The sequence below is a fragment of the Desmodus rotundus genome, chromosome 12 (assembly GCF_022682495.2).
Source record: "Desmodus rotundus isolate HL8 chromosome 12, HLdesRot8A.1, whole genome shotgun sequence".
Lineage (NCBI taxonomy): Eukaryota > Metazoa > Chordata > Mammalia > Chiroptera > Phyllostomidae > Desmodus > Desmodus rotundus.
In genome coordinates this window covers 55933729-55949736 of record NC_071398.1, presented here as the reverse complement: position 1 = coordinate 55949736, position 16008 = coordinate 55933729, and positions in this window count along the sequence as shown.

Here is a 16008-nt window from a genome sequence, read left to right as displayed (position 1 = left end):
TGCCTTTTCTAAAGCAGAGAAAAAATACCCATAGATTTTATGGAATGATATTCTATTATAACCTTTGGCAATCTAGACCATTCTTAGGAATCTCAGAAATGGCTTAAATTCAACGAAGTCTGTCACATTATTGCTGTCATGATAGAGTATGAAAGCTTAGGTCTCGTTAGTATCTTTACTGATATGTATGTTTAAAGGCACTGTTATTCAAATACCCCCATATATTCTTGAAAAGTTGTTAAAGCATCAAATCCCTCCTCCATCATGTGCTCTTCCTGTACTAAACTCTTGTTCCACTGAACTTTCTCTGTAAATGTCATTGTTAACCCTTCAAATTCCTTTGAACTCTTCAGGAATTCTGAATGATCCTCTTGGGATTCCAGGTTCTCACTAACCACTAAAATCCCAGAAATGTCTTCCAAGAGGAGAGCAAGCCCGGGGCCTGGGGAGAAGGTTTTTCCAGGACGCCTGGAAGTCCCAGCGCTTTCCAGCCCATCTGGCCGAAATGTAGCTGCTAATGGAATGAACAGATTTTTTCCCTCCACAAATGTAGCCTAACGGGAACGAAGCCAGGAGGTTTGAGAAGCCCTGGCACAAAAGAGCCATTGTCAAAGAAAGAGATAGTGTCCGTGCATCAAATGCCACAAAATATGTTATTTTTGTTTGCTAATGGAGGGGAGAGATAGGGCTGCTTGAGTAAAGCTTTTTCCACATCTAGTCTTTCTCCTATAACCAGCCTCTCTGATTAGAATTAATTTAATTTCTCTGACCCCTTCTAAAAAATGGATACCAGCCAGGACTCCGATTTTTTTTTTCTTCCCAGCAAAATGATCCTGTCCCTTTAATCGTGCCTGGAACTAAGGGGTTGCCATGGAGATGGGATCTGGGATGGGGCTGCTCCATTTCCCTGGCCTTGTTCTGACTGAGCCTCAAGTGGAAGGTTCCATTGCGAAAAGAGCAGACTTGTAACTTCTGCTGATAAAACCCGCTTACGTTTTCTAACGCAGGTGTGTTCCCGTTCCAATGTTCCAATTCTTCAAAACAGAGCAGGTGCTCAAAATGACGACGATGAGAAGGTTTTGGAGGATTCCGTTTGTGATGGCTGGAGAGCCCCGGAAAAGGTGTCCACCAGGCTCTGAGGTTCGGGCGAGGCCCTTGCGATCCTTTGGAACCGCCTGCCACCTAGTGGCAGCTGTGAGAATAACAACGTCCTCCAATAGCTTCTTCACGCGAAGGGTGATTTCATAGATTTTCGGCCACTATTTACACCTCGTGCTGTCGCCTGAAATACGTTTAAGGCTCAGCTCAAATGTCAGCGACTCTGCAAGCTCTGCCAATTCCTGCCTCCATAGAATTAATTACTCCTTCTGCGCTCCCAAGACAGTTGGTTCTTAGCGCTATTACAATACTGATCCCATTGTATCCTATCTGGGCGGGGGCGGGGGAGGGGTGGTGCTGGGGGTTCCATGTGTCCATCTTCTGCCAGATTTTGTCATTTAGAGGAACATGTGTTACCACTTTGGGCTTTCTCTGCACCTGTGGCGTTAGCAGGGCTAGAGCAGGTCCCCAGTAAATGTTTACTAAAATGGGCTGCCTCCTGCCTTTCAGCCTCCCCTTGAACCTGGTTCTCTGTCTGTCCTCTCTTGGTTCCCTTGACCTCCTTCTAGCTGCTGCTGCACTCCGGGCCCGACCTGAGCTCAGGTGGTTTCTCCTGCCAGGAGCAGCGCACCTCCCTCCTCCCCTCACCTGGCACGCCACTGGGCCCTCCGTGCAGAAGGCCGAGTGGTTCTCTTCCTGATGCCCTCGCGCTGGGTGGCACTCCCATCCCTAGAGCGTGCTCCAGCTGTGACTTCGTGTCCCGGGCAGCTTTCATCCACGTCTGCCCCGCAGTGGGAGGGAAGGTCTTCCGAGGCCGAGACCACGCCTGCTTGGGTTCACTATGGTATTTCTAGAGCTGAGAAACAAATCTGGCTTAATTATTAGTTATAATTAATTTAAATATTTGCCCATAGTGACATTTTTATATTTATTTTTATTGACATATAGCACTGTGTAAGTTTAAGGTGTGTAAGTGTTGATTTGGTCCATTTTTATGTTGCAATATGATTACCATTGTAGAGTTAGCTAAGCCCTCTATCACATCACACAATTACCATTTCTTTTCCGTGGTGGGAACAGTTGGGATCTAGTCTCTTAGCAGCTTTGAAGTTTATAGTATTGTATCGTTGTCTTAATACTAAGCCTCACGGCCGGGTTCCATACCGACAGCAGCAAAGACAGGAGTAACAGTGAGCGGACCGGGATCATTCAGGGGCGCAGACAGCGCTGGCATGGGGGGAGTGGGAGGGGGCATATTGGTTAGTGCCTGCTCCAGCACACCGGGGCAGCACCAGCGGAGGGATTTGGGCACGTCGTTTAACCTCTCCGTGCCCCAGTTTCGTCCTCTGTAACAGCAACAGGGACGGGAATTTACAAAACGCTCACCGAGCGCCAGACACTCTTCTCACTGAGCCGTGAGTCTTAACTTCCTCGTGCACACAGACTCGTACTTGGCACACAGAGGGGCTGGGACAGACGGGGATTAGTGACGAATATCGTGCCCACGTCACAGAGGTGACAGAAAGGGGGGAGCTGGGGTGCCAATGCTGGTCGTCGCCGGCTCTGTGACAGGCGATTCATAACAACAACAGCCGAGATCCAGCACCTAACCCACGGGAAGAAAGGAGCACGTGATACATTTTGGCTTCTATTACTACTAGCAAACTCTAGTTAGTGGAATTACTAGTTTAAACTCGAACTCATCGTTTAAAAACAATCAGTACGTTCTCAGGAAAATATTGAAAACATTTGCTTCTCTAGGGTTTACCAGTAGATGCAGGCGATGACTAACCACCGTCCTCATTTCTGCCGTTCACGAGCCCCCTTGTGGAAAACCGTAATAATTCAGGGTAGCAGTTTTATTTCTCTAGGGATTGCCAAACCCGCAGGAAGAAATACTAAATGTAAAGAATATCCATTAACATTTTTACATTTGGCATCCCACTGCATTTCACTGAATGTGGCAGATATTTTCATTATTGATGACTCCCATTATGAAATTAATTAGGGAAAATATGACAGTGTTCTAAAAAATTAAAAAAGCAACTGCATAGACAAACTGAAATCTGCTTAGTTAATGAGTCACAATAGAACGTGCTTTGCGTGACTTCACAATCGTCAGAAAGATGCCAAGGTGAAACACTGCGGGTAGAAACCTCCTTCTCTAGAGAAAATAAAGGCCACATTGGCACTTAGTATGAAAGGATAACGTGCTTTCCGTTTGTGTCCTTTACTCGTTTTAAACCAGGTGTGATTAAGGAGCTAATCTTGAACAATGAATAACCATGAATATGTTTTAATGTGATACAGCATTTTAGAGCAATCACAGGTATGAACTGATGCAATCTTAGTGTCTAGAGGACCCATTTCTGTTTTTTTAAAGGTTTTATTTATTTATTTTTAGAGAGAGGGGAAGAGAGGGAGAAAGAGAGGGAGAGAAATGTCAGTGTGTGGTTGCCTCTCACGCGCCCCCTACTGGGGACCTGGCCCACAACCCAGGCACGTGCCCTAATTGGGAATTGAACCAGAGACCCTTTGGTTTGCAGGTGGGCACTCAATTCACTGAGCCACAGCAACCAGGGCAGGAACCAATTCTTATGTGACTGTTGTGGGAGGGAAAGCATGTCTTTGTTGGAGAAAATATCCCCATGACAACAAGCATCCATTTATTTGTCTCTAGTGTTCTCTGGTTTGTTATTGTAGAAATGTGTATCACAGTGATTTTATCTCTACTTTTATTTACAAAAATGATACTGTTATCTGCTCTCGAAATGGGAGGCAGATGCACTTTCTAACTCATGCTTCTGAATCATAAAGAGTGGTCGTAGCCCTGTGCTTTTTTCTTGGGTTTTTACCATCTCCACTGAATTTAGAGACTATATGAAGAACTCAAAATCCTTTCCAAATGAAAAGACATATGGTCAATAGATTCTTCAAATGTGAGCTTACTTATTTAAGGAATCTCTGAACCTCATCAGTTTAACTTATCGGGAAGAGCTCAGTGTTAATTTCCAATCTCATTTTCTCTAACGAATATGTCTATGGAGCATCTATACTGGTACTTAGGCAACGTGCTAATATTTCCTGGTCATTATGTGGTAAGCTTCACAATAAGGAAAAATCACCCCTCAGTCTTGGAGTTGCCCAAGGTCCTGGAGCAGGTAAATGAGAGCTGAGACACCAAATCTGTGCAGGTGAATTGGTGATTTCCTGGCTCTTTTGGGTTCCGCGCACAGTTCCCGTGTGGGAGGTGGTCTCCCCAGCACCCGTACCAGCTGGATGTCTTACAACCCAGCTCAGTTCTGGTGCCGTCTGCCCGAGACAGCATCACCGTCCCCAGGTGAGGGCACCGTCCTGCTTCACAGCCCAGCGACAAGTCCAGGTTGTCACCTGCACCTGTAACTGACTGGCCGTAGCTCAGAGGTGCCCACGCCCCCATCCTTGGGTTCGGTTAATATGCTAGAGTGGAACCCAGGAAGCCAGTCTACTCACTAGATTAGCGGTTTATGACAAAGATTATGAAAGGATATGGACCAACAGCCAGAGGAAGAGATACACAGGGGCACGGTCCCAAACAGAGGAACTTCTGTCCTCATGGAGTTTGGGGTCCAGTATGGTGGCACATGGCTCTCCAACCCTGAAGCTCTCTGAACCCTGTCCTTCGGGTTTTTAGGGAGGCTTTGTGCCATAGGATGGCCTAACTCATTGGCCATTGGTGATTGATTCCACCTGTAGTCCCGTTCCCCTCCCTGGAAATCAGGGGGTGGGACTGAGCGGTCCAGCCCTCTATTCCTGGGAGGTTCCCCTGATCACCATCCCCCATCCTGAGGTACTTACCAAGAGGTACCTCATTAACAGAAACCCAGTGGTGGCGGAAAGGGCTTGTTATAAGGTGTAACAATTTCCATTTCCCCCTTCTGGCTCAAAGGAGGTTTCAGGAAGTGAGGACAAGAGACCAAATATTCTACCAAAAGATGCTCCCGGGGTGTTATTGTTCAGGAAATTCCAAGGGACACTGTGAGCCAGGAGCCCTTTTAAAGCTCTGTGTTGCACCAGCCTTACTCAGGGGCTTCCTTGGGGCCCTGGTGGGGACAGGAGGTACCCTGGGGCTGCCCAGGTTGGGGGAGCATGTGTGAGGGCTTGGAGCCGGTAGGACGTGGAGTCTCAGCATCTTCCAGAAGCCTTCCCTTTAGGATGTCGCATATTTTGGAGCTCTCTGAAACGTCTTCCTTGACAAGCTGAGTGCCACGCGTCATAGACTGAATGTGTGTGCTCTCCCCTCCCCACATCCCTGTGTTGGAACTGACTCCTCGATGGGATGGAGTCTGAGGCCTTTGGGAGTGATGAGTGAGGTCAGGAGGGCCGAGTCCTCGTGAATGGGATTCGTAGGGCCCAGATTATAAATTGGGAAGTTTCAAGCAAAATGTAAAAACCTAATTGGGTGACCGTTTTAGGTAGTCAAAGTATGCAGATGTTAGAGACCAAAAACACCTAGTTCTAAGACCAACTGGCATCCTTGGCTAATTGACCCTAAATAAATGATCTCTTAGAGACCCAGGTTTCCAGCTTAAAAAAATGGAGAAAGGGATATTGTCGATGTTACTTTCAGGAATGTGGGTTAGCATAGGCCTTTCCCAGTGAAGTGCTTAATGAAGATTAAAATAGTTCTTCTCTCCTCTCTATTTTTTCTTACTAATAAAAAAGCGGAGTGATCTACTAAAAACGTGAGCAGTTCACACTGAACCACGCCCTTCCACCCCTCCCCTAGCTCTGCCAAGGCGAACTGTGATTTCCCAACCTGTTCTCTGTGCCCGAAACATGCGTTTCTGCACCTGGATTTCCCTCTCCCACGCCCCTTGGCCAGCTTCGACTTTCTTTCATTCTTTAAGACACTTATATATTTTTTCCTTGAAGTAATATTAAAAGATTGAGTGAATTAGGCACTCACCACCGTAAACACGTGTTTCTGACTTCCTTTACATATCGGGCAACAAACAGTCGACAATTCTGATTTGCCCTAGATCCTCAACCATAACTTATTAGTCTACTGAACAAATACACCATTGCATAGTGACCATGTGCCAGGTGCCCAGGGAGGGGCCTGGGATACAAAAGTAAGCAAAAACAGGTGTGATCACAGACGGTAAGGACTCCTAATTTATACCCTGAGCCGGGATCACGGCGGTAGTATTTCAGTGGAGGCCTGAAGAATGTGCATTTCCTTCATACCATACAATTTACTGTCATCTGCAGCTTCCTGTTCATTTGTTGGCTTTGTGTTGTTGTTTCATTTAGTTCGCACACACACAAATGTAAACTATATAAAGGCAGGGACTTTGTCTATCTCACTGGTCTCTAGTGCCGAGTACCAGAGCGGGGACATCCTACGTGCTGCAAATCATCATGCAATGGGTAAAGGGGTACTGGGGTCGATAGTGGGGGAGAGTCCTTCCACAGAGGGGGCAGTTCTGGGGGTGGGGGAGTGCTTGAAGTGAGGAGACCATGTTCCAGAATCTGGGTCTTACTCTAAGTACCTCTCCAGCATTGTATTCTCTGTCCCTTCACATCTTGACTGAGTCTCGACGGAACTAAAAGAACCCACAGACACCCTGTTGCTGAGAGGAGGGAAAACCCTAACGCCAACTACTCAATAACAGGAAAACGGAAATTCAAGGGGGCTCAGTGACCTGCTCAGGGCTGTCCTCGGGCCACCAGTGTCGCTGACGAGACCCCTGGATCCCCGTGCTCCGGTTTGCAAAGTGTGTGTGATTTCATGGCTAAGTACCTGATGCTACTCGTGGGAAAAAAAACCCAAAACAGACATATGTCAATATTGCCCCAAATGCATTGAAATTTGCTTAGGAATTTTATTGTATTGCTCCCTTTTGAAGGGAATAGGTGTTTTGTGATCAGAAGCCCGTCACTTCAAATATTGAAGTCCCCAGTTCATCTTCAAACAGAATTTCCTTCAAAGGAGCCTTGTCCACAGCAGTCTTATTGCTCGGGCACTCAATGTGTTCCAGGGATAAATCTCTGAGTAAAACAAATGGTACATTTTCTAAAAACCTCACAACGATAGTTTTTCTTCCTTTTTATGTCCAAAGCAATAAAACTAGAGAAATAAGCAGGAAGATGGCCTGGTTTTGGTAGCTTTGCAATGTCAATGCTTGATGTCATTCACTACTAACAATGGGACTACATACACCCCAAAAGTATGTTAAGGAGGACTAATTACATTAGAAAGGAGGAGTAGAAAAGGAAGAGAAACCCCATTTTTGCATAACTGCATCCAAAGGCTCAGCATCCTGCCCTGGATTAGTACAGCCCATGGGAAGCTTAGAAAGGACCAAAGTGACTATTAATATCAGCCTCTCTACCCAGCCCGGACCAGGTGCTCGGATCTTGGAGTGTGTTAGTTTTGATCTAGACAACAACGTTGCAAGTTCATTGTCATTACCTCCCTTTGGTAGATAAGAATGCCAAGGCCCAAAAAGGCCAGCTCACTCCACAGCCACATTGCTAACCCCTGCTGGCGATCATGCTCCGCACTCTCATCTGTTCTGTTCTAGAACCCCAATTTTTCCTTATGCTGTGCAGCCTCTGGAAAGGCCCCAAGTGGGACCAGGTCTGCTAAAATCAGCCACGGAGATTGCCTTTTGTGTGCCAGACGGAAACAAACACACACACGCCCACATCCCATCTCCAGAAATGTCTCTTTTCAGGCTGCTCTTGTGCATTCTCTACCTCTGTCCCTTCGGACATCCCTTCCTGATGCGGCCACTAAGAATTATAATGTGGGAGCTCAACTTTCACCATGCCTTTCAACTCCTGGACCGGGAGCTCCTTTCTCTTCAGCAGGCAATACATTATTGTCAGTCATGGCCAGGCAGTGCGAGTCCCAGGATGGTGGACGCCTTGCAAACGCCTTGGGCCACCAGAAGAGACAGACAGCCAGGGAGAGAGCGGAGGCAGGAGAGCTGTGACTACTCCTCCTCTTCCTCGCTTTCATCACAGCACGCGCGGGTTTCAGAACCGCAGCTGCAAGACTCCTTCGCCGGAGTAAAGTCGGGATGGCGCCCATAAAGCGGGCATTTGCCATCTGGAGTACATTCTCTGAAACTTGTATTAGCTCAGTAAAAAAATATTTCCTTGGCAAAATATTTCTGTCCTGTTGCCATAGTCATAAATGCATTTTTTTTTATCATGCACATGCTTTTTAAAACATGGCCTATTTCTAGGACGGATTTTAGAAGTGGAAAGAAAATTCAAGTAAATGTGATATTAGCACCTTGTTTTCAAGGATAAATAGGTTATATTTATTACTTTTATATTTTCTCCTTCTTTGTTTCCTTTAATTATTAGTAACTGGAGCCCTGAGAGCATGTTTTGGTTGCAAATAGTAGGTCAATATATTTTGAATGACATTCCTAAAGTCACATTAGTGTCCCTGAAGCAAGTCCTCCATCGGGGTCACTAAGACAACGTCAGCTGTTTCCGGTATTAGAAGTAAAAAGGGTACAGAATATTACATTGAAATGTTTTAATGAGTCAGGTATTTTCTTTGAAAAGATTTAGCAAAAATATTTGTGAAGCCTGTCTCCAGTGATTTTAGTTTTTGTGTCAAGGAACTTTTAAAGCATTGAGTTAATTAATTAATTTTTTTACCAGATTAAAAAATTGTTAAATTTTCCATACTCTACTGTGACTGAATATGTGAGTTAATATGGACCCTTCAGAATTTGCCTAAGTCTTATTTTTCAAAGTAAGAACAACTCTGTTTGAGGAAAGAAATAAGGTATAGCTGTAGATAACCATATTTTAGAGATTTCCCTCCAAGTATGTAAGAGAAATAAAATCTTGGTGTTGACACATATACATTTTTAATTGCTAAGCAAATGAAAACCAACTCAATTGGCTCTGATATTGGCCAACAAAAATAAAATTCTCAGTGATAAAAGATAATAAGAAAGAAAATAAGAAAGATATTTGACCACCTACACCAGGAATGTTCAAGGAATATTTTTGTCTTTTAGTATATTAACTGCATTATTTGATATTATAGGGTAAGGATAAAAATGTCTATTTCTATATTTTAAAATAAGTCCTGCACTTTCTGTTTTTCACGTAGGTATTCATTTGGAGAAAAAGTAGTTTAGCACAAACTTTGCAATAGAAAGAGCTTAAATGTCAACAAAGAGAATTTAATAATTGTATAAATGAAAATATTGTCTCTTTGAAAAACCTCAAGGTTTTTGTGTATATGGAATTAATCATTACATAACGAGGGTTCTATCAGTAGTTTTCTCGATTTCATCCAATAAATTCCATTGCTATTAAAAAGATTTTATGAGCAAAAGTTTTCATCATGCTTTGTTTTATAATATGAATAAACAACAGAAAATCAATAATAATTATTGTATCTGCTTGCATTGGAACTAACTAGACTCCACGTGTTTAACAAACATTATTTTTATTTATTTCTTAGAAAAATTGTCAAGGTAGTTGTTAAACTTGTTTTCCAAATGAGAACCCCAACTACGAAGGTATCTACCCCAAACTGGCAATTTGTGAATCACCCGAGATTATTGCCGAAGCCTCTGCTTTTGCCACTAACCTGCCTCCGCTATAGGCAACACGCGTACCTCCTGCTGGCGCCAGCTGCTCCAGTGCGGAGCTTAGGCCACGTCGTTTGAGCTTATAGCCTCTTCTCTGCTTGGATCAGTCAGGGAAGCCTAGGATTTGCTGTGGGAACAACGGTAACTCTGAAGTGCCCACGACCTAACCTAAGTGACGTTTATTTCTCAATCACCCACGTGCACTTCGGGGTTGGTGGCATGAGCTCTGTGCCACAAGCTGCCAGAGGTCCCAGGATGGTGGAGCGTGGCTGTGTGGGCCCACGCAGGTGCGCAGGAGACAGGCAGAGAGACCCATGTGCGACACAGATGTCTCCGTGCCTTAGCCGGGAATGACACGGGTCACTCTGTCACATTTCATTGGCCAGGACGAGTTCTGGGGGTCCACCCAGCTATGAGGTCTTGGGAAGTCCAGGTTTCTCCTGCGTTGGGGTGGGGGGCCCTCTGGGGAAGGAAAGCTCCCTGTTGTGAACACTGATCAGGCCTGCTTTGGCCTCACGTTGTCCGCTAATTCATTAACACGCAGAAGTCCTTTAGGTATTCACTGATACAACTGAAAAATGTCTTCCAAATTGTGTAAGAAAAAGCACATCGACAATAGAACAAATGATAGAATATAAAAGGAGAGAATGTAGCAGGAAAATCAGCCAAAGCCATGGGGTAGATGAGGGAAAGAAAGCCAAACAGGATTATATAAAAACGCTGATTAGAAAGTAACATAAAGCCAGAATTAAATGAAAAAATAAAAGGTATCAATTCAGTGAAAAGGAAAAAACCAACTACAATCCGTGCTGTGTGAGTCACACCAATCTAGTTAAAGTATGAGTAATTCTACATGAGTCAAGCCCAAAGGGTAGAGAGAGATGAAATCAGAGATGTACTATCTTCAATAATTCACCGCCAAATTGGAAAGAATTTAAAGCAGCTCATTAAGGTATTAGCGAATTTTGGAAGGAGAGGGGGAGAGTAGTTCCAATGGGAAATTGCCCGGCTTTGGTTCACCGGCACCAGCAATACAGCAGGAGCGAAAACGGGTTGAATAATCCCGATCACAAAGAACCAAACCCACACCAAGTCCTCACTGAGCACAGGACAGTGAAGTCAGGAAAGATATCGGGAAAATCTGAAAGATTTAGCAATGCAACGCACCCTTCTCTCAATGAATTAGTAATACCTGCAGTTCAGGTGAAACGGTGTTGCGGGTGAAAGATAAAATGATGTAATTTGACCCGAGAAGAGAACCGTATCCAGAGTCTGATAACGGTCACACACGTGTGCAAAGCTGTCCAGAGACCTCCCCAGACAACATTCCCAATCCAGAGAACTCCAAGCTCGGGTTCTTCCAAAACCTCCATAGAAATAGAGACATTCTATTAAACTGTGCCTGATCCCAGAAAAAGAAGAAAATCTTTCCAATTATTTTGTGCAGTGAGAATCACACATACACTGGAATCAGGCAAAGATAATGTAGAATTTACGAAACCAAATGTGCCTACGAATATTGGTGCAAACATATAACATTACTCCCAAAATTGATACTGTAATAGAATATGTTTCAAATTTTGCACTATGACCAAATGAAACGATCCTTAGAATAAAGGGGTGTTCAACATTAGGAATCAGTTAATAGGATTAGTCGTATGAAGAAGTTATGAGAGAAGTCATATGACTTTATCATAAGATACTAAGAAGTATTTGCTAAACCCCAGTACCTATTCCTTTTTAGAATCCAATAACAAATTAGAAATAGGTTACTTTCTTACCTTCTAAAACGACATTATATACAAAGAGATCATTATATAATTGTCAACATAAATTATGATACCCAGCTCATAGTTTTTAAAATGCTTTGTAGTGAACTATAAAAGTATTCTATGAGAGTCAGGAATGCGAAATACGGAGCTGCTTGTCACCAACTGCATTATTTCATATTGTCACACCAGCGCCAGGGGAGTCAGAGAAGGAAGTGAAATGTGTGAGTAATGGAGGCGAAGATGCAAATGCATGAAAGTCTATATGCGATATCACTGTAAGCCTAGAAATGCCAAGAAATTAACTGAAAAATCAATAGCAGCAGTGAGAGAGCTCAGTATGTTAAATTGCCAAATAATCTGCATAATCTAAAGAAATTGTACAGTCATCTAAAAGTCTACTCATAATAACCAGAGAGAAAGGAAAGGAAGGAAAAAAGATGTCATCCGAGGAAAAAAACTTCAAATAAATGTGTAATACTCGTAAGTACATATAAACTACAGACTTTGTTAAAGGGCATAAAAGATTTGAATAAAAACATATATCCTCTATTCTTCACTTGGGATACTTTAAATTAGAAAGGTGTTGATCTCACTGAATTAATCTAAACACTCAGTGCAATCCCGGCAGGCTGTTTGAACTTTACTAAGCGGTTCTCAAGTTCATCTGGAGGAGCAGATCTGGGGGACTTTGAAATACAGCAATAACATGTTCTTTAGTCGCAAAGCCTTGCGGGGCCAGCCCCAAACAGGCACATGGGCAGAGCGGACCAGACGTAAGACAGAAAGCCAAGTACGGGACAATTGTGTCACAAAGTATATGGTAAAACCAGCATTTCAAATCAGTGGCGACAATTACTGAATCAACAGCGTTGAGGGAAGCCGCTAGCCTAATCGCGAAAACAATGTCTCTAGCAGAACATACCTGAAGCCTACTGATTGGCTGCCTGGCCTTCTTCCTCTTCCTTCCTCCTCGAGGCCAGGATCTGAGGAGCCCCCACACCTCCCTCCTGCACGATAGAATAGTCTCTAACAGCTCTCGCCGATCCCGGTAGTAATTTATATTCAAATAAACATCAAAAGGAACTATGCATTGTTTTAAAAGGTGGAGGAAGGAATTTGTGTTAGCAGGAATTTTCAGAAAAGTTTTCTGAGACATGACACATTCAAAGGGGGAATATTTGAACACTGCCTCGTCTGTTGAATGATTTCACCTAGAATGAAATATTGGAATGTAATGTAGAAAGGCTTTCATGTCACAATCACTCCTTGATACGTCTCTGAGTTCACAATCAGAAATACACTAGGTGTGAATAATATGTAGAATAGTGGATGATACAGAAGCATCTGCCTTGGTTTGGAATAAGTTATAGGTTGTTTCTGGAAGTAGGTTTTTCTTTGTATTAATCCCATTTTACATAGGTTCACAGTACAATGTATCGCATTTCCTTGGGGGGGGGGGCTTGACATTGGAACTCACCAGGTGTGGTCCTCCGACCAGCCGCTCACCGGTTCCTGGGCACCTGTATGCAACGCAGAATCCAGGCAACACCTCCCACCTGCGGGATCAGACTCCGGGTTTTGCAGAGTCCCCATGACATTCTTGAGGATGTTAGTATTTAAGAATTAAATATCAATTTCATTTAAATTAACTTAAGATTATCTTCTGGGATCACCTGAGCTCAATCTTCCTGAGATTTTGTTTCTGCGCGCACCAAGTCACAAGGGGATGGATGTTCAGCACAGGGCGTCTTTTTCCATTTGACTACGCGTTTCCTTCTCTACCCTTCACCAAAGGTAGACATTAATGATATTGTAGGAAGTAGCGTATTTTCTATTTTCTAGAAGAAACAACATTTTACTTTTAATCATTTTGAGCTATATTCATTGCTAATCCAGACTATTTTCTTCTGTTGACAATGGCAGTTAAAACAATTTTTTTACAACCCTGGCTGGTGTGGCTTAGCAGATTGAGTGCCAGCCCGCAAACCCAAGGGTCGCCGGTTCAATTCCCATTCAGGGCACAGGTGTGGGTGGCAGGCCAGATCCCCACTAGGGGGCACCCGAGAGGCAACCACACATTGATGTTTCTCTCCCTCTCTTTCTCCCTCTCTTCCCCTCTCTCTAAAAATAAAAAATAAAATAAAATCTTAAAAAAATGTTTTACAATGCAGAACATTGTGCAAACATGGGACATTGGAACATTGTGTTGCTGGCTGTGACATCTGTTATCTCTATTGGCAGCTACGACTTCACGGTTTATGAACGACCTTGGAAGTAGTTCCGATTTAATTATCTGTCCCAAATCCTGAGAATATTCTCCTCCAGAAGAGAAATATATATGCTTACATATTTTCTCTCCCAGAGGAGACATTATTTTCTCCATCTGATTCTATCCCTCCCCTCAGAGTGGCCTTGGACAATAATTATGGGTGTGCTTTGGAGGGATCAGCATTTTCTAATCTTTCCACTGTTGTCCCAGCAGGAAATTGCTGAGTGCTTTCATGTATTTCATTCAAAAGCAGAAGATCTACTCAGTAAGATAAAGCCGGCCATATGTCGGTCGCCTAAGAAAAATGTCATAAACAGAAATGTATTGTGAAAACCAGGCACTGACAAAACTGTGCAAGCTGCTGTTATTTTAGCCACCTGATGAAGGTTCAAATACTCTGTAGATATGCTCTTCTTCTGTGTCTCAAAGACACCATGGTTTTTATTTCTTAGAACAATGTCTTTCTTTCGCCTGCTGGAGAATCGTCCCCTTGTGTTTTCTTAGACTGTGGAAGCGGAGGAATCTCTTTTTGTTCCAGAGGGAAAATTCAGGTTGAGTCATTCCCAGAGGATGATGGGAGACTCTCTGGTGGGGCAGGCAGGGCCAGTGTGGCAGGTCTCTAAGGCACAGAGTGGGGGTGCTGGGTGAGCCCAAGGGAGGCAGTGGCGTCCCCCACAGGCCACAGGGGCGGAGGGACTTCTGCGGCCACCGCCACACTCTCCCTGTGCTGATTCATTCTTCCTTGCAGCAACTAGGTGTTGAATACCTGCCGGTCCCAGGCACAGTTCTAGGCGCTCGGGACAAAACACTGGGCAAGACAGAAAACCGTCTGCCTGCAAGAAGCCGTCACTGCAGGGCAAGGAGACAGAAAGAAATAGATAATAAACAAAATAGGGAGAATAGCAAGTGTTATGGAAAAAGTAAGGCGAGAAAGGAAGACAGGCAGGATTAGGAGGGGTCTCTTTAGACGTGGGGGGCGGTCACACCACAGGAACCCGTTCTACTCTGAGTGTCTGAGTTCCTCCCTGTTTTGTTAGACAGGTGTTGACCGAATGAGAGACATAGTTAGAGCCTGTGTTTCAAGGCTAATTTTTTCCTTTTATTTTGTATATTTTATCCATTCATATATATATATGATTGTGTAATGCCTCTCCTCACCACCTTTTAAGGGCTCAGCGTCTGTCTCAGAGTAAGTTCCAAAACTCCTACCTTGGCCACAGGACTGCTCCCTGGCCTGGCCTGCTGCTGACTGAATGGCGTGTCCCCTGCTGTTCTCCTGGGTCATCAGCTCAGCCACCGTGGCCTCCTCGCTCCCCAGACACACCAGCTCTTGTCTAGAGGCCTTTGCTTGGCCGTGGCCTGTACCTTTCAGGTTCGTCCTCCACGTGTCTAGATAGTGTTCTCTCACTCTGTGCTGGTCTTTTTTGACATTTTCAGAGAACCCTTCCTTAAACTCACCTTAATCCCCCCTGACTGAACAGTGCCTCCCACTCCCACACCCCCAGCTGGGCCCATCCGTCTGTTCTCTTCCTGGACCTCAGTTTTATTCCTGAACAGAGACTGAGCATTTCCTTACAGCCTCAGATGGGACGGTCCACAGAGGACCTCTCAGGCAGGCCACTCTGAGGCTGAGAACCAAGTGACAGGGCCCGATGCAGCCACGGGAAGGTCAGGAGAAACGTGTGCAGGCGCGTCGGAAGTGGTGCCTAATGCCTAGCAGATCCTGGTGAGTGTGTGAATGGCAGTGGGGTCACCGGAGGGCTCTGAACAAGGAATGCTGCAAGCAGAGCCTCAGGTCCTGAAGGTGCCTGGCTCTTCTGCACCCACAGTGGGGCTGAGTGAGTGGAGGGCAGGTTGGCAGGGGCTTCTCTCAGGGCTAGAGCCAGAGGCCTGCTGTCCAAGGATGTGCCACATGCACACCAAATAACAGAGGGCCACAGGTGGACTGGAATGGGGCTCCGGTGGCGGGCGTGTGGAGCAGTCTGCACATTCAAGGCAGCAGAGGTAGATGGACAGATGGACAGGTTCAAACCAACCAGAGGAGGTGGTATGTGGCATGGAAGCGTGGACGTGGGAGTGTCAAAGGCGACGGCTAGGTCCCTGGTTGGTGCATTCAGAGGATAACGGTGGCTTTCACGAAGACCTAGGGCAGGGGTGTCCAACTCATGTTCTCTGGGGGCCACATCAGCCTCGCGGTTGCCTTCAAAGGGCCAAAGGTAATCATAGGACTGTATAAACGTAACTGCTCCTTAAC